The sequence below is a fragment of the Phalacrocorax aristotelis genome, chromosome 11 (genome assembly GCF_949628215.1).
Source record: "Phalacrocorax aristotelis chromosome 11, bGulAri2.1, whole genome shotgun sequence".
Taxonomy (NCBI): domain Eukaryota; kingdom Metazoa; phylum Chordata; class Aves; order Suliformes; family Phalacrocoracidae; genus Phalacrocorax; species Phalacrocorax aristotelis.
Genome location: NC_134286.1, coordinates 274,932 through 301,153, shown reverse-complemented (window position 1 = coordinate 301,153; position 26,222 = coordinate 274,932). Strand labels below are relative to the sequence as shown.

The window sequence follows — 26,222 nt, the reverse complement described above, 5'->3', positions numbered from 1 at the left end:
ACCTCCTTGCTGTGGAAACAGCCTGTCCTCCGGGGTAGGAAACTCCTGTGTTGTTAACTAACCGCGCCGGGGAAAAAATGTGTCAGCAGTAAAGTTTGGCTTCTGAGCATTAAGGCTACAAAGCAGTCCCTTGACACAGCACCAGCCACGCCAGAAATGGGGCATAAATAGAGATTTCAGCAGGGAGCAGGCAGGTTTTGCTGGAGCAGACCAAACCGGCAGCCTCCTTTGGGCCAGGGTCAGCCTGCGGGGCTGGTCTGTCTGCGCTGGCGCAGCACGAGCGGGAACATGCCCCATCGCTGCCCCGTGCTCGGGTTCACACGCTACACATGCTCCACTGCCCTGCTGCCTCAATGCACTCCTTGTCTGCAGGATTTTGAATTTGCCCCTTTGGTTGCAACAATTAACGACATGATTTTTCTGCTAATTAAAGGTCTCCATTATGAAAAAATACTCTTTTAATGAAAAAAAAATTACGTCCCGTCACAAATGATTTTTCCCCGCTCAGTGCCACAGCCCGCGGGCCGGTGCGTGTCCTGGGGCGATGTGATTCACTGGGCTGAGCCCTCTCTTCTCAGCCCTGTTTCTACCTCTTTTACCATCCCTGCACCATGGCCCGCATGCCCCAGATGACGGACATCACAGCACAGACCTCTGAGCCACCCCAACGAGCACTGGTTTTCCTTTTTTTCCTTTTTAGTTTTCCCCCAAATGCAAAGCAAGGAGCCAGCAGCACTCTCCCCCCACGCCGGCATCCCCACCGGCGACGTCCCAGGGCAGGGAGGTGGGCTCAGAGCCCCTGAGCACAGCTTGGTCCACTCTTCACCACAGGGCATCACCAGGAGGCTGTAAAAGAGCCGGTGCGCCCACCCCACCTCAGCCAGGTCCCAGCGCCAGGGGTCCCGGTGGCCCGGAGCCCCTCGCCTCTCACCCCAGGGTGGGAGGGAGCCGTGGAAGCCTCTGGAGGAAGCGCAATCAGGCTGCTATTTAAGGCCTATTATCTCAGCTCTGCTACAGGCTTCCTGATAATTCCCTGAATTAGCCAGGCAGCTTTGTTCTCGAGTGTTTTTGTCAGATATCTTGGACTACACCGCAGGGAAGGGGGGTGGGATGGGACGGGGCAGGAGGAATGACGGGCACCACTGCTGCATGTTTACAAGTTCCTAGGCAGGAACTACAAGGCTAATTAATTTCTCATTAAGGAAGAAGTTGAAGGATAAAGAAGCATAAAACCAGAGCTTTGGGAGATGCTGTGGAGTCCAAAGACGTGCGTACGTGTCTTTCCCTTTCATCCACGAGAATGGGCCCCTTTCATGCAGCAAACACCTTGTTTTCTGGTTCTCCCTTTCATCACGAACACTCTGACTTCCCAGAGACTTCCTCCTCACCAGCCGCTTCAGGGGCTGTGGGGCAGGGCAAACCGCGAGTCACCGCAGCCCCGCAGGGCAGGCAAAACCAAGGGATTTCTGGAAAAAGCTCAAAGTCCCAGGGTAACACGGTACCTCTAGCTGGGATCCTGTCCTGGAATTCCCAAGATGGATCCCCATCCATGGAAACATTCAAGATCAGGTTGGACGGGGCTCTGAGCAACCTGATCTAATTAAAGGTGTCCCTGCTCAGTGCAGGGGGGTTGGACTAGATGGCCTTTAAAAGTCCCTTCTAACCCAAACCATTCTGTGATTCCATGATTGTCTCGGGCACCACTGCAGCTGCCTCCATCCCCTGGCCATGGCCGGAGCACAGCCTCACCCAGCCCCATCCTTCCCTGCAGAAACACATGAAACGGAGAGTACCAGGAGAAGAAAAGCTGATATTGCTTCTCTGCCCCTGCAGAGAGCCAGGGGAGAGCTGGGGACCCTTCCAGGTGGTGTCATCCCAGGCCCTGCTGCTGTTATAAAGATGAAGGAGCTCACAAACCTTGCATGACCTCCATGAGAAGTACCTGCTCGGGTTTGCGCTTAAGCCCCCCCTGTGCTGTGCTTGTCCCTTGGGGGATGTGCTGGCCCCGGGGTGCTTTCCTTGGCTGCCTTGCAAGGGCACCAGGAAACGGGGTGGGAAATGGCTCGGGTAGGAGCAGGTTCTTACTGCTGGACAGGGAAGATTTGGGAGCTAAAAGAGCACCCAGAGGTCTTGAAGTCTGGATCTCATTTTAGGTTAGATTGTATTATGGCCTCACGGGAAGATCAAAGCCCAGGGTGAGCAGACCTCAGCCCCCTCCCACCAGCCATGGGACCTGGGCAGGCCACCATGAGCTGCACCACAAGCAGACTCCAAAGCCAGTGCGAGGGACAGGCCACCCAGCAGGCAGCAGACCCCCAACACACCCAGCCCCAGGGACTGGTCCCCTGCCCCTGCCAGCCACCCCGTCTTGTCCAGGGGAAAAAAGAAAGCCTTCGCCAAGGTTTTATTTCACCTTTCTGTTGCAAATGCTCCATAAACAACCCAGGACCGCCTGGCTCGTCTGATGTGGCTGGAGGCTGTGGGCTGACACAAGCGGTTCAGCGAGGCATCTTTCTTCTAGATGGGATTTGCCTCACGCCATAGATTTTAAGTACTGTGAAAACTGGCCCATTTTGCCGTGTTCGACAGAGTGTGTATTTTATAACATACCTTGTCTCAAGCACATTAGCTAAGCAAACATTACATTTTATCAAGCAAATAACGAATGAGAGGATAATGGATACATGTTTCTTACCTACGCTTCTTGGAACACGAGCGAGGAAAGTGGGTGTTTCCCAAAGACGGCAGGGTTGTGAGGAGCTGTCAGTGATGAAGGTCTCCCGGGACTGTGACGGTGGCCATGGGAGCCCTGAGGAGCCCGTGGCTGCCTGATGGGGTGGAGGAGCATCCCTCCGCAGGGCTGAGGGGCTGCACAGCGAGATGGGGCACAGCCAGCACTGAGCAGAAGGGAGGACTATGGGGCTTTCTCCTTCCCATCGGCTCCAGCCCCTGAAGCTCACGAGCGCGTATGCAGAACCCATGAAAATTTCTTCTCTCTCATTTACAGAAGGAATTTTTTCCCCCCAGCTTGGAATTCAGTTAGCTGCAGTTTTCATGCACAAAGTGCCTGAATTGGCCAGAGTTAGGAGAGGTCCAGCCCTTCCCCGCTCCCCCAAGGTGCTGGGGGAAATCACACAGTTCATTTTTTCTGGCTGCAGAATGCCTTTTCCTTTGCATTCTTCATCTCTCAGGTACTTAATCACCATGTTTCCTATTCACATGTCTGGTCATTTCACTTGTGTCAGGGCTCCTTAACTAGGAAATATCAAGATGTTTTCACCCTAGAAAACTGAGAAGCATATAATTAGCCACCCAGGTAATAAATTACCTGTGCTGGCGACAGCCCACTGGGGGAACCTTTATTCTCCATCTCATCCTATTATGCTGAGCCAATTTAGCACATCTGTAGTTGTTTTAAAATAGTAATTTAGATGGAATCATAGCAAAAGGAAGCTTATTAACAACTTAGCTGCCAAGAGAAAGATGGAAGGGACAGAGGCTGCCATGGAGGGAGAAGTTTGTTCCTGGCTGCAGGACAATGCTTCAGGGGAAGACAAATCTCACTGGTGCCTCCAGTCCCTTTGCTTGGAGAGCAGGCATGCTCCACGCTCCCCCCTCCAGCCCACCCTGGAGCCCCCCCCCAAGCCTTGCCTGCGGGACCTGCCGCAATGCTGGGGTGGGGAACCGCACAGGCACTTGGCTGTTGCATGACCCATGTCTCCTGCATGTGGGAGAGGACCTGAGGATGCCACCTCCTTCAACGGTTATGTTACTGAGCCCTGGACAGACCTGTGACCCACCCCCTCAACCCCCACCCCAGCCTCAATCACCCTTGCTGGCTTACCATAACAGATGCAGGACAGCAGTGATATTTAGCTGGGGAGGTTTCCCAAGGTCCCCAGCTGGCAGAGTTGTTCCCCAAGGCTCTTAGTGCATGGTCCCCAGCTGCAGGACCTCAGGGCTCTGCTCCTTTGGAGACCTTCCAAGCCTGGCACTGCTGCACGGGCACCAGGCTCTGCAGGTGAGAATTACAGTGGACAACTGAGACCTCAGGCCACTGGCCAACTAGAAAATGCCAGGAGCAACTGCTGGGAAGAAAAGAGCAGCTCCAGCCTGGAGGGAGAAGAGACAGAATTAATATCAGTGCATGTGTAAATAAAAGCAGCCAGTTTCTGCCTCCCTACTGCAGAGCTGTAATCCCAGTGCAACCATCTAGGTCAATGTTTGTGATGAGATCGCGTTCTCCAAGCTCCGCGTAACAGCCTCAAACAGAGAATCACTGAAGTGCATTCAGCAGCACCAGGGTCTGCTCAGGCGGGCCCTTAGCCAGCCAGCACCCTTACCTAATGCACCCTGTGCCTCATCTGGACGAGACTTGCTTTGACTGCTCCATCACGACCAACAAGAAGGTTTGCTCAGTGGTAGCTCAGGTTCCCGGCGCCGGCCACTGATGCCAAGCGCAAACCAAGGGGTTTGTGCTTTGGCACCATCTGCTGAGTAGATGAACCGTTCATTTCACCAAGCGAGCCTTGCCTCCTTCCTCCTCATTCTCTTTGCTATCCATCATCCAAGCCCTGTGTTAGACACCCTCAGTCTTTGTTGCAATGGCCAGGACGCTCGAGAGCTGCGCAAGAGCTCTCCGCTTCAGAGGAGAACGAGCATGCTGCTGTAAAGCTTCCCCATCCCACCTTCCGTTTGAAATTCATCCCCTCCCCATGCTGCTATGGGATATTTCACAATTATGACAGGACGAGGGGTAACACACATCATTTTTTAGCCTAGACTAAGAGACAGAAGAGCCCTCAGCTCCACTTTGAATTCCAAGCAGGTGTTCATCTGGACATCACCACCCTCACGTGCACCTACACCCGTGAACAAAGTGGGCTAGAGACCTTCCTTTGGCTCTGAGACCTCTCCCCACAACTCAGCTGGGCTCCACAAGGAGCTGAGTTCTCATCCTCCTCAGCCAGGTGGCTGCATCCATCTCCTTTGGGAACACGTTCATCCCGAGCTGTGCCGGTACAGAGCCTGGGGCTTCCTCACCAGCGGAGTGAGCTGAGCATGTGGGCCCCACCACCATGGCAGAGGGCCGTGGGCCATACCCTGGGGCTGTCGATGCAGCCAGAGCACCCAGGTCTCCTCCAGACTTGCCAAGTGCCTGTGACCTCCCTAAGCAGAGGGACTGCAGCTGCCTTTGCAGCCGAGACCCACGAAACTCAGGGTCTGGTCAAGGGCAGCAGGACGTGGAAAAACAGGCCTGGCGGAGGGAGCTCTGCCCACCCACACGCCAGTCCATGCAGGGGCACTGGGAACATTGGAAAATATGCCCGAGTCCCCCCTCCTGCCTCCCTGCCCACACGCAGCTGGCTCCAGCCAGGCCCCCCAGCCGGGGAGCTCAGGCACCCTGCAAGAGGCTGTTCCCGTGGCCCTCTTCCAACAGGACAGTTAATCCTAGCCTGACTTTGCAACAAGGACCAAAACCCACATGAAAGAGACTATTTTTTCCGATTTCCTTCCTCATCTGGCAGCCTGGAGAGCGCATCTACTTTGAATAAAGCATCCTGGCATTCTCCCTGCCATCACCTAACCACCGGTTGCTGCTTCAGCTCCCTCCCTGCCTCTGCTTGCTGCTGCTGGAAGCTCATCTGTGCAGGAGGACCTGGCCAGCACCAGCATTAGCCCTTCCAAATAAATGGGCTACCAGTCACTGCTCAGAGCAGACAGGGCTCTGAACTTCATGCATCCTCACAAGGCCACATACTGATGGTCATTTTCTTCAAAACCAAGCCTTAGCATGTTTTAGTAAACAAGAAATAAAAAGGATTTGCAAAATATTTCACTGTAGCCTTCTCCAGAGCACTGCTCTAGGATGGCATGGCCTGGCCACTGCAGCAGAGTACTTTTATGAAGGGATCCCCCATGCCATGGAAATTGGATCATCCCCAGGTGAAAGCCTGAGCACGAACTAGTTCCTGGCTTGCTGGGACACTCGGGCTTAGGGAAAGCTTGGAGGTTGTGAGGGTGAGCAGCAGGTTTGCCTAAAAAAGGCAGAGCAAAGCACATGAGAGGAAGCTGTTCCCTGCAGTTTTATTTTTCCTTTCTTATTCCTTATTTACACAGGTTTTTCGAGCTCCGCTCTCATATTTTTGCCCTTTGCAAATGGAAAAGAGTAACACAACATGCCAAAGTCCTGACCCTGAATGTGCGGTATCCCTCTGTATCAACTCACCAAGCTCATATCTAGTTAATCAGCTCCTGGAAAATCAAGTCACACACGAACTCTTGCGGCTCCAAAGACTACTTTTTTCATACATTTAGATAGAGGCCAGCAATGCCTCTCTTCCATGTGATTCAGATGCCTCGGCTGCGTGCGTCTCTGGAGCGAGGCCCCATGCAGGGGACAAGCCGTGCCTGAAGCCTCCAGAAGCTCACCTCCCATCCCAGAGGTGCCCGTCTTGCAGGCTGGCGCTCCCACTCGCTCCTCTGGCCAGATGGCTCACTGCAGCAGGCTGTTGTCAAATTACCACTTTCTGGAACTGCTCAATGTATCATTTGCCTTATGCTTTCATTGAATGGATCATTGACCCCACTTTTTCCTCATTGTCTTTGATTATCTGAGGACATCCCATTCACTGCTGTATAGAGAGTTCCCAAGAGGATCCCACCCCTTCCATGCATAAAACCAAAGCAAACATCGTCGTCTTTTTCAGAAGTCTGGATCCGTCCCTCTGATGAATCATTCCTCTGTATCCACATTTCACTAAAGGATGGGGAGTGGAGGAATGGTGGTGGGTTTAGTCAACTGCAGATTCACGAAAACAGGAACAAAAAAAAAAAAAATCTACTTGCATCAAACATTAGTTAGCAAATCAAATTACTCTCCACTTCATCTATATTATTTAGGCTTAATTGTATTACTGGAGCTGTAATACAGTGAAAATACAATTATTGGCAGACAGATTGCAAGAATGGCATCTTTAGGAAAGCAGGAAGAAAGGGCGCTTGGCTGGTATTGATGAAGAAGGGGCTGAGAGCTACCCTGTGCTGAGACAAAAGCTTTCCTCCTGCAGGGATTCCAGTTCATATCCTAAATTAGGTTGCAGCTGACGTGAGCTGAAGGCTCTCCTTAATCACCAGATTTTATTTGCTATTACTAAGCTGCTGCACAGCCACTGGTGAGATTTGGATGCTGCAGAGGACCCAAGCGAGGACAGGGTTTGTCTTACCCATCGGAGACTCTACGGAACACCTCGCTTGCCGTGCCAATAAACATCCTGCTCTTTCACGGCACGCCGAGAACCAGGGAACGTGCCGATCGCTCTTCCGCGTACGGTTATTGAACATACCATCCTAAGCACCATCACACAAACCTTTCTCTCTGCACAGTCATTACCCAGGGGACAGTCTCCATCTCTTACCACTGCTTGGATGCCAGCAAGCCCAGGGCTGGTCCCTGCTCCTCCTGCCGTTACCGTGGGACCGGCACGCTCCATGCCATCGCACTGAACAAATCGCCTGCCAAGGAGCAACGCGGCTTTACTGTGGAAAAGGGTTTTGGCCCTCGGACCTGCCCAACACGGTGCTTGCAACACCTGCCTTGAGACTCTGCTAAAGTCAGAAGAGAATTTCCTCTTCAGAAGTTTAAAGACAAGTAAGGCTCAGAATAATTAAAATCCCTTCTGCAATGCCATTAAATATAAATACAAATGGTGTTAATATCTCTGGTTACTACGAGAGCATTCCCAAGCACCCTCTAATTGTCTAATTAAATCACCAAGGGCTTAGGTTAGTGACAATGTAATCCTTAATGGTGCCTTGCTTGTACATTTATATAAGGTACTGTACAAGATGGTTGTTTATCTAATTAATCCCCAAGGTCAGATTCAGAGCTGGTGTGCAAGGTAATGTAATTTAGGTCCCTTGCATTTTGTCAGGCTTGCTCAGACCTACTTACACCCATTTGCTGCACTGGAGGAGGCGAAGCGGTGCAGCGCACGCGCCGTGGAGTGGAAGGGCGGCCTCGGAGCACGTTCAAGGAGGAGAGATGCCATCCCCTCTGTGCCACTCTCCTCCAGGCATTGCCCATCTCCAGGCTGCTGCTGCCCTTGCAAAGGGTCAGCGCCAGGGTGGTCTGTAAGGAGAAGGGGCGAGCAGTGCGTGGTGCAGGTCGGGGCAGATCTCCCAAGCCAAAGGAGGGGTTGAGTGGTCGCAGAGCCACCTAAGGAGACCACCGCCTGCTGCATGGATGGAGCACGGCACACTGCATTGCTCTTGCATGCGATCGTGATCTGGGATAGAGAACTTTGTCCTGCAGGATGGTTGAGAGCAGGAACAGATATTGTCTTCCAAAATGAGCTGGAGAGGATGAAGCCACTCCTGCCCACATCCCCTCCCCATGACAGGACCCCAGGGTGCCTGAGCCCCATCCCCAGAGAGCACGGGGCCAGGAGGGGACACCGGAGGAGGAGGAAGAGAGCCCCTCGCTGCCTCCCTGGCCATGCAGGCAGGGAGCAGGGCTCGGCAGAACTGTCCAAAGAGCTGTGGCTGCTCCAGGAGTGACATTTAAAGACACGGGGAACATCTGAGACCAACACCCTGCCCTGCTTTGAAGCATACCAGCTCCTGCTGCTCCCGCTCCCGAACAGCCCTCTCACCAGATGAAGGGAGGCTTTAATGCCACTCATCACAAATGCCAAAAGAGAGGCAACTCTATTTCTCTCCCTTTGAAATTATGATTTCCACCCCCCTTCTAATGCTGGATCAGACAACATTGATCGCTTTGGATAGTAACTGTTCGGTCTGAATTCCTGGGCAGGCTGTCAAGTTGTCACAGATCGTCCATGTGCAGCGAGTGGATGGTGCTCCATTGTCCACAAATCAGGAACAGATGTGAACATCCTGACAGCCATGGGCTCCTGCTGCAGCCGAAATAAAAGAGAAGCCGAACTCCCAGAGACGATTGCTTCCCCCACTCCCCACCCCATTTCTCAATGAAATATGTAAAATGTTAAGAACAATGGGCACATTATGAATAAAGATTTGCCCAGCTGGGCAAATAATCACCGCTTCCCCAGGGATGCCAGACCTGACCCCAAAACGATCCCCAAACTGGGCTGGCAGCCCTGCTGGAAAACCCTACCCAGAAGAGGGGAAGGGAAGCTCCTTCCCCCAAACCCTCCTAAGTAAAAGGGCAGTATTTCCAGCACATGCATATAAGCACACCCTAATCCTAGCTGAATCCTGGGAACAGCTAGAACAGATTTAAGAAACAAGCCCTGCACAATGCTGTAGCCTCGCTCACGGTCCCAGGAGCCCTGCTCGGAGACCTCTAAGACTACTAGTTCAAACGTCTGGCCCTACCCAGCGTGAGTCACCGACTCAGAACTTGGCCCAATATAAACGTAGCTCCACCGATGCTTTTAAGAGCTGCGGTGCCAGGGCCGCGTCTTCATTTCCACGGTCAGAGGTGTATAATTCCCTCTTACATTCCTGGCTTTTCTGCTTTCTTTTCATTTGCACCACTGTAAATTTGTATTCACTCTGCTGGAGCAATGTAAACACTATTTGCAAGAAGAGGGCTGGCCTTTTTAAAAACTTCAACTGGTATCTTTTACCAGGACACATAAAGCAGAGAGCAGATTTCCGCTTATATTTGTTGTATTTCAAACAGAAGCAAATGTTTATAGCTGGGCTGTAAACCACGATAATGTGGGACAGATACTTTACAGAAGCCGCACTCGCAGACAAAGGAGACGTACAACCCGTGGGTTAGCTTGGAAGTTTGGCTTGCCTCTGCAACCCTGCTCCCGCTTCAGACGCACTTACCGAGCATCAGTCACATCCCACACATTTATAAAATTACACACGCACTGAAGTCATGCACCGACAAAAATACACACGCACTGAGTCACACTTCTGTGAAATTTAGTTTGCGTCCGGTCCCACATTTATGCGATTTCACACGCTCGGATGGAGGTGCCGGCAGCAGGGAATCCGTCGCACAGGAGCTGGAGCAGACCTCGTCACGCTGCTTACCCCTTGTGCATTTACAACCTTTAGCTTCAAGCATCACCTCAAGCATCACCTCTGCGAAACGGGGTGTGCGCTTACTGTTGCCTCTCCCAAACCGGCACCAAAACCTACGGTGAGATGGTGAGATCTCGCTGCCATCCCCGGTTCACAGGAGACGGCGACAATTCTCCACGAAGGGCTAGAAAGTGCCAGCACCCCCTCACACCTCCAAGGCTTGAGCCGACACATCACTAATTCCTGCTGTCTGTTTGAGACCTTCCCTGACAAACAGTTTCGGTGACCCAGGAATGTTATCTTAGTAAATCAAAAACATAAACATTTAGGTTCAGGACTGTGCTGAATGGATTTGAAAATGAGTTATGGTAGGAACCCGGTGAGGAGTCTGAGTTTGGCTTGGCAGTTGCCTCCTTTGCCTGGAACCTGCTTTTCAAGATTAAATACGATACTCTGCAATACATCCAAAATGTCAATTACTCCAAGTCTCTCAGGTTTGCAATTACAGAATGCAAGTCATGTTCAGCATTTTATGAAACTGCTTTTTTTGGCATGGACCATCTTTCTCTTATTGTAAAAAATAACTTTCAAATCAAAGCATTAAATCAAGGCACATACGCTAGGAAGGGATGCTGGGCTGAGGCTGCGCTGTAAACCCTTCCAGCACCGTAACTGGATGGGAGCTGACCGAGCTGGTTTCTGGTCCGGGGAACGAGAGCACCGAGTGGCAAATCAGGGGGAAAGAACATGGAACCATCTCAACTGAGGAACGCCTAATCCCAGCATCATAGACTTAAATCCCACAATCTCCTTGTTATAACCCCCCACGGGGCAGGGGGAAGCAAGCCTCAGGAAAACACCTCTCCCATCCCACCGGAATCCAAGAAATACTGTCATGGCTTGGGCTTTAGCATACTACAGCAGCAGCTGCAGGCAATTTCTTTCAGGCTTTTCCAAGCCTTAGGTCTCTGCTGCCAAAGGCACTCTGACCCTTTTCTTCCTCCGCATCTGTAGGGTGGGGAGGTGAGTGCAACGGATTGAGAACACTGGCCCGACCTCATACTTACAGCGCTGAGCCGGGGCAGGATGCTTGTTTGCAAGTTGTTGCATCCTTTGAGCGCCTGATGCGCTGGGAGCAAGGTGTGATTCCCTGCAAAGGTCAGGCACCGCTTCGTACAGACGCTACCTGCGTTGTAAAAAGGCAAATTCCCTGGCAAAGTTGTGATTAGAAGGCAGTGTATTTGTCTCTGAATGGGTGAGTCTTTACTGGGAATCGCCTTCTTTCTATTGTGATTTTACTTACAGCTTCCCAGACTTTCAAGTCACATGAGATCCTCCAAGGTCAGGGGAAACCCTTCAGCGCAGGATCTTTAAAGGTGCTTTAACTTGTGTCACTCGCCCTAAACGGAAGAGCCAGCAGACCTGGTAAGACCTGTGCTTCAGGAGGCACCTGAGCCAGAAGCGCCATCGACCTCATCCGGGTTTTAATGAGAGTACGGACGCTGACACCCACCCCGCCTCCCAGCAGCCCAACCGGATTCCTGGCTGGGCAGGAGATTTCCCTCCTGCTCTGGTTTCGGTCCTGTTGATGTTCCTGTCTCAGCTGCTTACACCCTGTTGCTGTGTGGGGTTAAGCCAGGGAGGGTCCACGCTGGGGCTGGGCACAGCCAGCCCAGGCTCCGGATAAGCCCTTTTTCATCTGCGTAACACATTTATTTCTTTCAACAAGGAGCTTCGGCATGGGGTAGCCAGAGAGCTGTGAGATCCCAAGTTTGATTGTTCCAGACTAGATTTGGTTGCTAAAAGCCCATCAGCTGCATCACTCTCTCCAAGAGCCAGCCTTGCACCAGGCATGAAAAGCACCAGTGCTTTTGTGCAGGGCACTGAGATGCTGTCAGCATCCCAGGTGGCCCCCAGCTTCCAGAGCTGCCGCCTCAATACTTTTCAACAGCATCGGATTCATTTACTGTAGGGTAAGGGAAAGGGAGAGCGCATCTGGCAGAGGCACTCAGAGGCAGGAACCAGAAGCTAAGCGAGGACTGAGGCTGGCCAAGGAGTCTTAAAAACCCCTGCAGTTGGACTGGAGCACCATTCCTGCCGACCCTGCCGCGGGCTTGGGCCCCTTTTGGATGCTCTTCCCAGGGATGCAGGTGCACGGTGTTAAGAGATCATTTCCTGTTTGCACCGCGGCTTCAGGGATGGATTTACCATTGGGCTAAGTTCACCCTCCTTTGCTCTCTCAATCTCTTCCCTTTGCTCGCCACCTCCTTTGTTCCCCACAAGCACCTAAAAACTGGGCAGATCTGCTGCACCACTGGAGACCCTCGCGTTCGGCAGGGAAAAACCCAGATGGTCTCCCAAAAGGCATGGTTCTCATCAAGGGAAGAGACAAATGGCTCCGTGGTGGGGCTTTTGCAACAGATAAGGAACTGAGGGAATACTAGAAAATGCAAAAGGCAGAGCAAGCTAAAGGAGTGAGATACAAGCTGAAAAACAGGCAATAATTCTCCCTTGGCTGAAAAGGGCTTTAATTACCAATCACACAAAGGTGATCAGTAAAACCAGCCTGAAGTGGAGAGTTCATTTGAAACACATGCAGTGACTGCTTAAGTTGCCAATGGAAGTGCAATTAAGCACAGGAGCTGGGGAATGAGACCTGCTGGAGCCAATACAGATGGCCCCACATTACCAAGGCTCAGAATAAAAACCTCCCTAATTGCACCAGTTGAGGGAGAGATTTGCCCTCTGTTGTGTGGTTTGTTTTTTTTTTTCCCCTGGATCAGCACGAATCTTTCCAAAAATAGGCCACTCTGAAAACTTTGCTTGCAAAAGTCAAGTGAACAACTCGACTCAAAAATTAGCGGACCCTTTGTCTACCTCTCGGCAGCCTGATTCCCTGCATCTCACCTGTTGCACATGAAACAGGAAAGTATTGCTTATTCCAAAAGGAAGACACTTGCAAGAGCAAAAAAAGGCCTTTCTGCACCAGATGGACAAAGTCAGTGCAGCCACACACTTGGCGATCTCTCCTTTCCTCTCTGCCCTCTGATTTAACTCCCCTTGTGTACATTCAGTTCTCCTATTGGGATCCATTTTCATTTCTAATTAGCCCGACATTTGGAATGCTTAGGCCTGGTCACTCATCTGCAATAATGTCCGCGTTGCAAAAGCAGTGTGGTTTTATAACTAATATCTGATAGAAAAAATGAATAGCATAGTAAAAACAGATAGTATCTATCTTTTCCATCACACTGTAATTTAGGGTATAGGTTAAAAAACTATGTTAAGAAGGGATACCGTAAAAAGAAAGAAGCATTTTTGTAGTAAAACTCACCTAAGAGCTGTTTGTGTGTGCCAGATGAGGAAGGGGTCAGCCCAAGTTCCCATTCTTGCTAGGGAAACTTGAGTGAATGCAGGGTCACAGGGCATCCCCTGGGCTTTGGAGATGTTGGTGTCTCTCTGTACAGCATTGCTGTCCTGGAGAAAACATTTACTGCTGCTGCCCTCCGAGAAGGAGACAGGGCTGTGACATCCTTGGAGCCCTGCCTGCCTTGCCAAGCTCCGCAGCGGGGCCCCCGCAGGAGCAGGACCAGACCTGCTGGCCATGAGCATCAGGGAAGGACTGGTGCTCCAGTTACCTTCTGGAAATTGTATATTCTTGTGAGCTCAGTCTCCCTTTATCAGCAAGGATTCTGATCTTAATGGCAAAATGAGTCATGCTCAGAGGAAACCGAAACCGCGGTAAAACACAATGTTATCTCGCTGAAGACCAGCCCTCCAGCAGGGCACAGATCAGCGAGCCCCCGGTATTTGCAGGCACCACGGGGTATTTTCCCCCACGCTGTCCTTTCTTTCCTCTGGGCAAGAAATTAGTGCCAGTAAAAGGCGACAGACCAGTGGTGAAGGACAGGACTGGCACTCACTGCTCCTGGCCATGAGCAACCAGGTGCAAAGCACGTAGACCTGCACAGACCTACGGCAAAGGATCAGATGTCATGGATGCTTATCTTCTTTTTTTGCTAAAATGATGAAAAGGGGCTGTCTTCAAGTCCCCCTGTCACCCAGTGCTGCACAAACCAGAGGGCACCCATCCACCTTATTTCAAAAAGCCTCCCCGATGCACGGCTGGTGACAGGGCACAGCAGGAAGAGGAGCTTTTGTCAGGAGACACCTTCTACCTCCACATCCTTAATTTATAAATCTGGCTTTCTCCAGCCCAGCACACAGGACAGCCCTGTGTCAGAGTTTCCTCCAACTGCAGCGCAGGGAAGCAGCGGTGCCTTGTCCACCTGCAGTCACAGCCTCAGTGTTACAGGGAGGTGCCTGGGATAACCTTTTTCTTTGGCAGGTGTTCCTACAGCGCAATTGGACTTTTAAACCAAAAAAAAAATCAGTTCCTGTTCCACGCTGCATGTCCAGAAAGGCTGCTTACACAAAACCTCCCGCCTCAAAGCAGGGCTGAGACAGCAAGGCCGTCCATCCTACTGCCGCACACGTCCTTCCACCGTCATTGCCATTAGCTGTTGAACATGGTCCAAGACCGCTCTAAGAGATGCTGAGAGCCTGTCACTTGCAGCATGTGCTCTTTCTCATTCGCTCCCCAAGAGAGATAATTGTGGATGGAGTGGAAAGCTTTCCAAGTAAGGCTGTCGGCTTGTTTTCTGTATACATGTTGCTGTGTGTTTATACTGGGCTGGAGAGGGTGTATAAAAACAGGGGAATACTGTATGTTCTTTAAGCATGTAATTACTAGGAAAGATATTGATACGCTGAGAAGAATTTAAGGGTAGGCTATAATGACATAGAGGCTGGAGAAATCCAGGCAGAAACGTTTTAAGAGCAGCATCTGCCTACTTCAAACAAGCGGCAGCTAAGGGGAGAGATGACAGCATCCTGCAAATAGCTTGAGTACATAAACACTGCAGAGGAAGGAGGCTTATGGTACAGGCTGCTAAGAGCAAGGGGATCATGTTAATAAAAGAAAACTTAAGCTGAATATCGTTAAACTTCCTGACAGTGAAGTTGTGCTGAGATACCATCATGTCAGGCAAAGCCCCATGAGAGGGGATGTTTCGAGGTTTGCTGAACAGCGCGCTCCGTCTTCGGTGCCTTCGGCGCGAGTGTTGGCCTCGGCAAGGGACCCCCACCCCTAGGCAGGGAGGCTGCAGGTCTAGGAGGGAGCTGGAGGATTTCGGCCGTGCTCCTCGCCTGCAGCAGTCCTGCTGCTGACATCGGAGAGGGGCTTTTGTGACTAAAGTAATAGCTTAAGGAGGTGGCGTCAGGTGAGACCGTATCATTGCAATGCATGGAGGGATGCTCTGTTCCCTCTGAAAATTCACTGGTAATCCCACGGTAATCTCCACTGCCAGGGCACGTCTTGCATTCCTTTGGCTTTGGCATGTAGGAATAAAGTTAACCCTTGAAGTGAACCTTTGCTTCTGGCCGGGCATTTCTAACATCCATCTCCCTCACAGCTCCTAAGGAAGGGTAAAGCCAGGCCACAGCTTTTATGAGCAGTCAGGAGCTCTTTTCTTTCTCTCTTCACCCAAACCTCCCCTTTTATAAAAAGGTGTAAAAGCCTAATTATCTTCCACTCTTCTAGGCTGTTGAGGGTTTTGTTCCGAATCCGCCACCTATTGATTGGATGTTAATGGCCAAAGCTGCAAAAGGAGCCAGGGCGGAGGGAGCGCCCGAGGGCAGAAGGTCCTGAGCAACAGCCCAGAGACACAGGTAGAATTCCAAGTGCTTGAAGACCTGGAGGCTGAGGCGACCACGTTCCCCTTCCCTCTTCTGCCGACTTGTTCATTTTCAGCCCCAAATTATTTCAATAAATTACAAGTTCCATTTAAAAAGAACGAAGGGAAGGTTTTTCACACTTGTATTAGAGCATCCCCACCACTTCTCTGAGGCCATCAATGGAAACTAGCGATGCAAAAACGTGCACAACAGTAAACCTGCATTAACCCATCATCCTCATCTTCCCAGGCCCTGCTGTCAGAGTCCTGGGCTGGGTTATCCTTCTGCTTTGCAGTCCTACTCAAACTCTTTAAACACCATTAAGCACAGACAGCAATGCTGATACAGCATCACTGATGGCACCAGGGAGGGATACACAGCCGTTTAGGACACTTAAGTAAATACAGTGAAATCAGGCAGTCATAACCAGGTAATGAAAAAAGCATCACTTTTTTTAATAGTTAGAGCTACCAGAAACTTGCTGTTCATCCCAGCACAAGTATTGTTCCCTGATGGTGAAAAGATTGTTTGGAAAGGAGGGACAGCTGCTCTCTTTCATGATTAATTATGAAGATGGGTTAAGAATTAATCAGGTAAAGGGAGGGATGTGAAAACAATCAGGGCAAGGAACTGTTACATTTGTCCCTTAAAATAAGTTAACTGGCTATTGAGACTTGTCAGAGACCAAACACACACCCCCACACAAATCCCCAGCTCCCAAAAAATGTTAATTTGCAGGTCACTTTCTAACCCTAGACATGCAAGTATGTAGGATGGATTAAAATGAAATTAGGCTACGCACCCAGGCAAAGCTGTAGGGCAGGAGAAGGTTGCTCACTCAGCCCCTGCCCTGCAGTGGGAGACGCTCGGGCGTGGGGAGGGAACCGGACCTTCCCCTCTGGGAGGTGGCGGTTCAGCTGTGCCACCCCCGGCCTTCGCCGCAAGCTGCCACAGGCACAGCAAAAATGCAGATGAGAAGGGGTCTCAACCATCTGCGAAGGCTGTTGGGGAGCTGGGCTGGGGTATGGCATCCATCCCCCCCCTTCCAGGAGTATCATCCTGTACCCGAGGGGACCCCGATGCTCCTCGCTCAGCGCAATGGCACACAAGCGTGGTGCACTCTCCCACCCCCACGGGGAGGTGATGCCTGCAGATCCCTTCCGCCCTTGTGTATTCGCTGCAGGGATTGCCAGCTGTAGCGTGAAAACTGCTCTTCCCCAGCCAAAGTGCCATGAAGCCAAACACAATTTCCATCATCATCAGCAAAGAATCAAACCCCATCTAACTGGCAGCCGTGCTCAGGAGCTGCTGGTCTCGGAGATGGGATTGATAAGATCCCTGGGAGGCGCTGGAAGATGGGAAGCCTGCATGCCAAACACAGCCAATTAATGTCAGCCCTTTCCCATGCCAACCAATTAAGCTGTGTATACTTGTCACCAGCACTTGGGAAGGCGTGGAGGGCAAAGAGAACACAATTCCAGAGAAGCCTTGAAGATGTAAAACCTCCTTAATTTATGGAGGGAAGGGTGAGGGCATAGACACCCTACACTAATCCAAATGGGATCTGATTAATGTCTTAGCTAATTTAGGAGCCACTTGGCTCTCATGACCTGGTGAGGCTCCATTTAACATAAACCAGGCTGGCATCGGAAGCAGGGAGCAGCTTAATGTACTAAGCAACAGATGAGGTCTCCAGTCGCCTTGCCAAGCACCAAAACGGTTTTCCAAGCACTTTCTCTTAAACCTCCTCCAAAAGGGAAAAAGCAATAATCACAACCATAAAAATGTGTGGCTTACCCACTAAGCGGGCAGGCACACAGCTCCTCTCTCCCAGCAGCGGCTGAGGGCTCCCTTGGCCACAGAAATGATCCCCTGGCAGCAGGAGTGGGGCTGAGCCACCCCCAGCCCTGCTCCTCCCCACCTACTACAACTACAGAAACAACAGCAGGAGGAAAGACAGCTTTTGACCCACTTGTGCCACTAAAAAAATAAAAATCACAGTCTGTTGTGAGGCAGAGGAGGGGGAGAGGCGGGGAAGCACTTGAACAGCTCAGGGGCATCTTGTAGCGTCAGCAGGGCTGATCTTGGACATGAAGGTGCACTGACCAAGCTGCTGTCCTGGAAAACCCTCAGTCTCTCTCCTGACATGAGCAATGCTTTAAGGTGCAGGGGTGACTTTGGAACCACTTGCAGAAGAAAACTTCACTGACAGTTTCGGGGATTTTCCCAATACCCAGCAAACCCACTTCTTGAGGGCAAATCATCTCCAGCTGCCTCCCCAGACATGCTGCTGTAGGTTTGCTTAATTGCACGGCAAGGAGTCTTTATGCACAAGTTGGCAGGAGGCAATCAGCATGTGGTGGCAAGTTACCTGGCTGACTGCAAGGTAGATTAAAAGATTAAAACCATGGAGTTGTCGGTTATTTGCAGGAGGAGGAGGATGTGGGTAGACATGCAGCAAGCTGGGTGCAGATCCGGGCAGGATCACTTAGAAATGCACAGGAGTGGGAAAGTCGGGAGCACCCAATTTAAACGTTAGACAATCCATTTTTCAGGCAGGGTGAGCAGAGGCACCAGTAAAGCACTGAACAAAGCAAGCCTGGCTGTACCCAGAGCTTTTTTAATAAAGAAACAGTAAAAAACATAGCAGAGCAGCACCACTAACTCTTGCCAAGGGGCTTGGGGAGTTGCACCTGGCAGAGGAAAGCAGCTCAGATACAGCTCGGTCTCCTTGGAGCATGTGCTTTGAGGGAAAAAAGGTATAGTCGTCATACACCGCCCATATCAGGGTGTAGATGCAAAAAAACCCTAGTTTTTTTAAGAAAAAACCTGCCTACCTTTTCAGCCAGGAAACAATATCTTTCTCCACAGATCCTGCTGCACTGTGTAACTGGGATCCTTAGTTTGCATCCAGATCAAAATAAGGAATGACCACTGACCATCTCCTCCCTTTTCTGTTTGCATTTACAAAGAAATGTTCCTTAGAACCAGATTACACGTACTGCACTTCCTTGCAAAGCTTTCCTGAGACACCACCTCGCCTGAGGAGCACAGCAACAAAAGCAGCTTTCAAAGCCAGGTCAGACACTCTTGCCTCTATTTGAACAGTGGGTTTTTTTTTTCACCTTTTCATATGAATGTTCTGGGATAGACAGAACAATGCCTGACATTTCCAAAGCCAGCATCAGGTCCCTTTCAAAGCCTAGTCTGCAGATCCCCAAGTCTAAGCCAAGTCAGGAGAGGAAAAACACCCAAGTTTTTCTTTTTTCCCCTGGATGCAATAGGCCCAGCAAGGCCAGGCAGCTTTCTCCTGAGCTTTCTGGCAGGGCAGGCACAGCCGTGCTGTGGCCCCCCGACAGCAGTGCTCACCTCCATCAGCTGCCTGCCAAATTTCGGAGGCAGGACGACTCGAGGGCTGCCAGGCTGCAGGGAACCACATCTAGGACTCCCTGAGCTTCAGTGTCCAAGCTGCTGCTTGGCTCTGCTGATAGACGTGCTGAGCCCCCTCCCAGGCCCGGGAGCCGCAGTTGCCCCCTTCTGTTAGTCTAAACACACCTTTCAGGCTCTTTCAAATCCATCCTTGGTATTTACCTCTTCCTTCCACAAATGCAAGTCCTTTGGCCTCCAAGGTCCTGCCACAGCTTGAGCTGCTGCATTTCAAAGGCTTGGAAAAAGTGACAAGCAGCAGCTGCCTCTGCTGGGTTTGCTAAAAGCAGGGAGTGACATTACCTAATCCTAAATGAGATGTTATTTTTGTAGAGCAACAGCAAAAATACAGGGCTGCCTGATACACTCCCTTATAAAAGGGCTTCGTCTTTGCTGGCTGGCTGGGAGATAAGGATGCTGTGGAAAGAGGGGAGTGTTAGCCAGGAATGAGGAGTGGGCTACCCCATCCCACTCAGCTCCTAATTGATGAGCAGCTCCTGACAAAGAAGCCCTCCCTGTGAGTTACAGACTTACCAACAGATTTATACGCAGTCTGGATAGCACACGCCAACGCAGACATACCTGGCGAGTAATTTACAGCAGGGAACAGTCAGAACACATCAACAAGCCCTGTAAATGAATTTATTCTTTAAGTGTTGCTTGTTTCATCATGAATGGCTTATTAGAGAAGTCAGTGACATTTCTCAGCATAAGTAAAGTAGTTTATTACAAGCGATTTATTAAACTGCTCTAATTTGTCAGCAGCCACTTGAAACATTCACTTTCCTTTATTCCTTCAGGTTTGCTAATAAATAGCTGAATAAATAGATCTCCAGCACTTATACCTGACTGTCACATATCAAAAACCCAATATCAGCAGATTAGGAATGAGGCAAGACTGAGCCCTCCCCACTTATAACCAGCCCCATCTGTTGAGGTAAATTGATGGGAGTGCACTTCCAAACAAAAAGATTTTTTTGTTTGCCTTCTCACAGGAAAGCTGGACTTGACAGTTCCCAATTTCCCCCAGTTATGGCCTGTTCTGTGGGTGGCGGATCCCCAGGTGATGGCCGCTGCTGCAAGGCTCCTCTCCTGCACCCTTTCAGCTGAGATGCTCGCAGGCAGACCCTGCTAAGCTAATAGAGTTCAGATGCTTTCAGCTCCGCTCCTGCTATATGACTCTTTGCAGGACAGGACCCCTTTCTATCATTATTTTAACCAGTCTCAGCTCATCAGCCTTAATTTATTTGCTGCAGAATCACTGTTTTAATAGTTTGCTTAGAGTTTAAATTCCTTCTGCTCCCTCCTGAAATGTTTTTCCAGGACAAAATGGCCTGAGCACTACTTCTGCTGGTGCCAGCCCGCAGAGCCACCCCTGCCCCACATACCGTGCACAAGTCAAACCAAGGGTGGGGTTTTTTCCTTCCCTGCCCCCCCGCGAGAAATCCTTAAAGAAAATGCACTAATATCACCTCATCACGCACACACGTTTGTTCCCAGCTCACAATCAGCCAGGGCAGAGCAGGCACCCAGGGCCCGCTGCAGCCACCCTGCCATGCAGCCCATGGGTGCTCTCCCTGCCGCAGCCCAGGGCTCCCCGCAGAGCTCTTCCATCCGTCCATCCTCCCGCCTGGAGGACTGAGCTCAGAGTTGCAAACCACATGCTCTGGATGTGCTTCTCTCCTCTTGCTCTGGCTCCTGCTAAAGTCCAGGGAGATTCTATGGGAGAAGCCACTTTTAATTTGTAATCTGATTAAGCCATTAGAGGCGAATAGAGCAGTAACTAACACAAATTGCCGATCGTTTCCATCAGCAAATCCCCCCAATTAATCCTGAGATTAACCCTGATTACACGCAGTAATGGTGATCAATGCACCCTAATGGGGTAAATCCGCCCACTCCACTTTCTTCCACATCCCAGAACGATCAATTTTAAATCAGCATGATTTATCTGGCAGGATCCAAGCGAGGCCAGCAGTGGAGATGGGGCACTGCCTGCATCTCCAGAAACAATCAGAGGAGCGTTAGCTCATTAAGCTAACTGCCTCCCTTGGGGAAAAGAAAACCAAACTCGGAAAAAGAGCTGGATGCAGTGAAACAAAGAGCAGGGGAATGCAGAGGGCAGCAGGAATGCGAGATTTCATCTGCCTGCTGCACTCCCTCCCGTTTCAATCCTCCTAGTGCTAAAAAGCTCCTGTGAGGTGATCAGACCAAACGGCTCGGGGCAAGGCTGCACTTCTCAGGGATTCCTCTGTCAAAGAGAGGAAGTCAGGCTGCAGAATAGCTGAAAAAAAGAAAAAAAAACTTCCTACTTTGTGATCCGAGCCTCTGTTCTTTCCTTTCCTTACTAAAATCGGAAGTTACCCCAGGACCATCCATTTCCAAGGATCCCAAGCACTTTGCAAGCTTCAGAGCCTGGCTTAGTTTTCACTTAGTTCTGTGTTATTTATAGAGCAGCTGATACCCAAACGCTTGCTTCAATGGGGATTTTGCCTTTGTACGGACTAAGTAAGAACTAAGTCAGAAGCTCAAGCTTCGACCTTTGGTGTACAGAAATCAATTCATCCTGCACTGAAATGCAGCCATCTCCAGGGTGAAATGCAGCAGTAGTTTAACAGTGCATGGCAGTAAAGCAGGTTGATTTATAGACCCTTCTCCAGTGCCGCTTCCTCTACTTTAGGAAAGTTTTAAGAGAGAAGAGAAAACAAACTGCTGGAGGATGTGCTAAGCTCCTGCCAAGGCCTCCAGCACCTTGCTGCAGCCCATGGGGCAGCAGCTCTGGTGGCTCCGGGCAGCTTTGTACCCAAAGGCCGGTGCCAGGAGGGAAGAAATCACGAGTGATGGCTCACGGGGTCCCCAGCTGCCACGGGAGTGTGTTTGCAGATTACTGTGCGGCAGGAGGGACCACCTTGAGGACTACAAGTTCCTTATGCTTTGACCCACACTCTGACCAGGAATATTTCAGGTGAATCCTTCCCAACATTCCCTTAGCATCTTGCTCCGTGTTGAGACAGCTGTTTCCCTCTCATTGCAGAGCAGAAATGCTAATCCCCATGTCGCCTCATCCCCAGAGCTGGTTGTATTTTGGCAACAAGGTGAACCCTGCAGGACTGAGCTTTATCAAAATCTCTGGGAGCATTTGAGACTCGAAAGCTTTAAAGGATCATAAACCATCATTAACACTGAAAGTTATTTAAGCCCTAGGTTCAAACCCTGCCTCGTACCCTCAGTAGGATTACAGGACATCCTGGTCTGGCAGGAGCAAGACTACTTTCCTGTCCTTCATCTGATGGATGAGGGGAGAGATGCAAAGGGACGCTGGAAAGCTGCCACCTCCCCTGCTCAGCTCTTCCCACAGAGAATTAGGGAAGTGAGATGGGAGCTGCTCTGAAGCCTGCTGTACCCCCCCCCCCCGAGGCTGTCCTCTCAAGGTTTAGCCACGCAAAAACTGAGCTATGTTTTGCATGGGAGCAGAGGACCTTTGCCAGCTGGTTGCCTCTAGGTCCTAGAAAGCCAGAGATGTTGGAAGGACTTGTGCAGTCCTGGCACAAGTGACATGGTATGTCTGGACCTGGCTAACCCGCAGGACTGCACTGAAGGCACGGTGCACAGCCCCTGTGGCTCCATTCCCATTGCGGGACCCACATCTTGCTGCACAAACCCTGCTTGTCGTTTCCCTCCGCAGGGAAAACAAGGTCCCCCTCCTCTCAGAGACTCAGTGGGGATTTCTGAGCCCAGGCTGGAACTCAGGAAAAGCATCTGGTTTGTTCCACAGCTCCTGCCTACGCCGCCTGCTCCAAAAATGCTGTCAGAGAGGAGAAAAACGCACAGCGAGAGGCTGCCTAAGTATCAATCAGCGGTACAGTCCCCCGGGGAGGAAAGGTTTAGTTCTCCGGCAGAAGCAGTGGTCAATAAACATGGCACGTGCTTTATCTCCTGTCAAGGCTGCCCTCTCCTATCGACAGACCTGACACCAACCCAGAGACAGAAGAGGAGGCAGGAGCCTAAAGCCTATCAGCAACGAACCATTCCACCTTATTTTAGTGGGAGCGGAGTTGCGAGCAGGTCCTGCCTCCTGCAAGGCAATGGCAGATGTCAAGGGGAGGAGAGGCGCCTGTCCTGCATGCTAAGGAAAGCAGCAAAGCAGATCCCTGAGCTGATGTGGCACAAGGGCGTGCTGGTAAAAAGACCACCTCGCACAGCCCAGGCCCTGCTTAGCCAGGCACAGCTTCACACCAACCGGCTTTAGTGTCTTAAGCGATGCAGAGGGGTTTTCTTAGCACCTTTTTCTTGCTAAGCTAAGAAATCTGGGGCACCTCACTTCTTCCCATGCAGCATGTAGGGAAGACAGTAGCTCTGATGTTCAATAATTCAGTGTAACACACATGGGAACGGTGACATGTCAGCCCAGGGTTGGTGCCCTGCTCAGCCATGCCCCTTATTCTCCATAAATCCACATGACCTTTTGAATCAAGCTGGCAGGACACAAACACCAGTTCCGAGGGTAGGACGCTGCAGCTCCCTCGCCTAGAGGGACCTTCCAGTTAAGGAGCAGGCAGGGCTGACCAAAGAGCTTGGCCACAAGGTTGTCACTCGCTGGGGCACAGACATTTCTCCACGGTCCTGCCTCTGCAGCCAGCAGGCTGGGTCTGCATCTCTGCACGGGCAGGAAAAGAACATGGTACAAAACACACCGATGCCAGCAGCGTTTCCCAGCTGGTGCTGCAAGACCTGTCATCCGAGGCACGGAACAGGCACCAGGCACACGTAGACACTGCACATCACCAGACCACAGGGGATCTGTTTTCCACCACGGCCTGTTGCCTGCGAGGGGGTTCAAAGCGCACATGTTTCGGGGTGAGGTGTGGGGGTCCGGTGCCTCAGCCATCCCTTCTCCCCCCTGACTCCTGCAGCCTCACCAAGAGGCTGTTGGCCTCCTTTGATGTGCAGATGAATCAAGCCTCAGCCATGAGAAGCCCCATGGATTTATGAACTCCTCCTCTATGATGTCTTTCCAATTGTATCCCCCAGAAGAGCATTTGCTCTCCCCTTCCTCCCTGGCTCCACCAAGCCAAGCATTCCTTTCTCCTCCCTCATCCCAGGCCCCTCTCCACTGGCCTGGGGAACAGTGCTGCTCACCCAGAACGCGCTTCGGAGAGAAAGCTCCACTCTGCAAACTGGGCCACTTGTCAGCTTACTTTATATATTCCAGCAGGTTTGATGTCTCCTTGCTGTCAGCCCCACAGAAGGTAATGCAGGCTCACTTGACAGCCAGAGATGAAATACTGCAATTCAATCTACTCCCACCCCAAATCATGCCAGGTCTGCAATTCTATAGAAGTTGCGGTAGACTTGAAAAGAAAGGGACAAATAACTGTGATGGAAACCATTCACTAGAGACTTCCAGGGGAAATTATACACCCGCAAGGGGAAAAAGGATCATTAAGAGGTGACAGGAGAAAACATTTGCATTGCAAGTCAAACCAGCTGGAGGCTAGGAGGGAAGCATTGTGGTCACTGCCCTCCCCAGTCCAATTCAATCAACTCCAGCAATTGGTAAACCCTCGAAGACAGGCCCTTTAGCTATTTGACCCAGATCCCCCAAACACAAAAGTCAACCTCTACCTATAAACAGAAGTGGAGCATTGCAAAGGTCCCCCGAAGTTCACCTCCTGCACCAAACCCATGCATGCACAAAAAAATTGACGCATCTGTCTCCTTTTTAGCAGTCACCTCCACCTCAGCAACTTCTGAGAGCCATAACTGCACAGGGAGATTGCTTTGCTTGGCAAACAAACTGAGATTAAAGTGAATTCGCTGGGAACATCTCTATTTAGTTTCTGGGCTGAGCACGCTGATAATGCAATGGCACATTTAACTTTTTGCTGCTTGAAACAAAGCACAAAGAGGTGGAGGAGATGTAAAAATAAAGGAGGCTTTACCTCTGGTCTGAGCATCACAGCAAAAACTCCCTGTCCCTGAATGCAGCCCAGGCTGGGCACTGCAAACACGTGGGACCTGCGCCACAGAAACAGGAGCAGCGGGCAGGGAGGAGAGCCAAGGCAGGCTCCAACAGCAAGTGCTCACCAGAACCAGAGAAGGGGAACACACCCCCGGGAAAGAAAGCCTTCGCACCCCACCCCTCATTTTTCTGCCAGAGCATTAGCACAGACTTCCCCAAAACCCTTGAGAGGAACAGGAGTGATGAAAGAGGGGCTGAGAAGGGTCATCTTCCAGCCAGCTGGAGAAGGACTCCTCATCAGCCCCTGGGGATTAACCAGCCTCTCACTGCATCCACACACAGGATGTGCTCAGAAGCTTTTGCTAACATTTATACATCAGCTTGAGACAGAAGTGCTCAATTTGCAGCTCTGCCTTCCAGTCCCAGGCTTTGGCTCCTTCGCACAGGCTGGAAGTTTGCAAAGCTGCCTCTGGTACATCCCCAGATAGCCACACCAGCAGTGCACAGCCGAGAGGGCTGGGTGAGAGCATTAGCAGTCTCGGCACAGCTGGGCCAGCCTGGAAGAGACAGTTCTCCCCGGTGGGCAAATAACAGGAGAGGGAGGAAGTAATATACTCAAGTGACATTTGCGCCCGGGTGCAATGATGTGTCACTCATCGCAGCCAGACCAAATAGCATCTCTGGGGCACCAAAATTACACAGCCAAGTAAATCCTACAAAATCCATCTGCCCTTTTCAATATTTGGAGATAATTAACTTCTCCAAGCTGAGATATTACAAAAGAAAGCTGTTAGTGAATCTGTTCAGCCACAGGTCTGGCTGGATGTGGAGCTTGCCAGCACTGGGGACACTCAAAGGGCAAGAAGGACATTTCATATTTCCATACATTCCCAACTCCCTTGGAGGAAGATTACAGAAAAACACACGTAATGCAGCAGGTCAGAAGAAAGAAAGACTGAGGGCAGACTTACCAGGACAGGCAAAACACCTCTGCCCCTCCATCGGTACCATCTGAACTGCAGTCGCCACTGCAGCTGTACGCAGCCTCTGCTCATCCACCAAGAAATCTGGC

At 50.9% G+C, this 26,222-nt stretch overlaps 1 long non-coding RNA gene across 1 annotated transcript; it reads right to left on the bottom strand.

The window, feature by feature from the left end:
* Window positions 1-26,222, bottom strand: LOC142063119 (uncharacterized). The gene is made up of 3 exons (XR_012662644.1): window positions 26,122-26,222; window positions 3,845-4,113; window positions 1-3,289 (listed from the first exon to the last, which is right to left on the bottom strand). It is a non-coding gene; the product is annotated as an uncharacterized LOC142063119 (long non-coding RNA).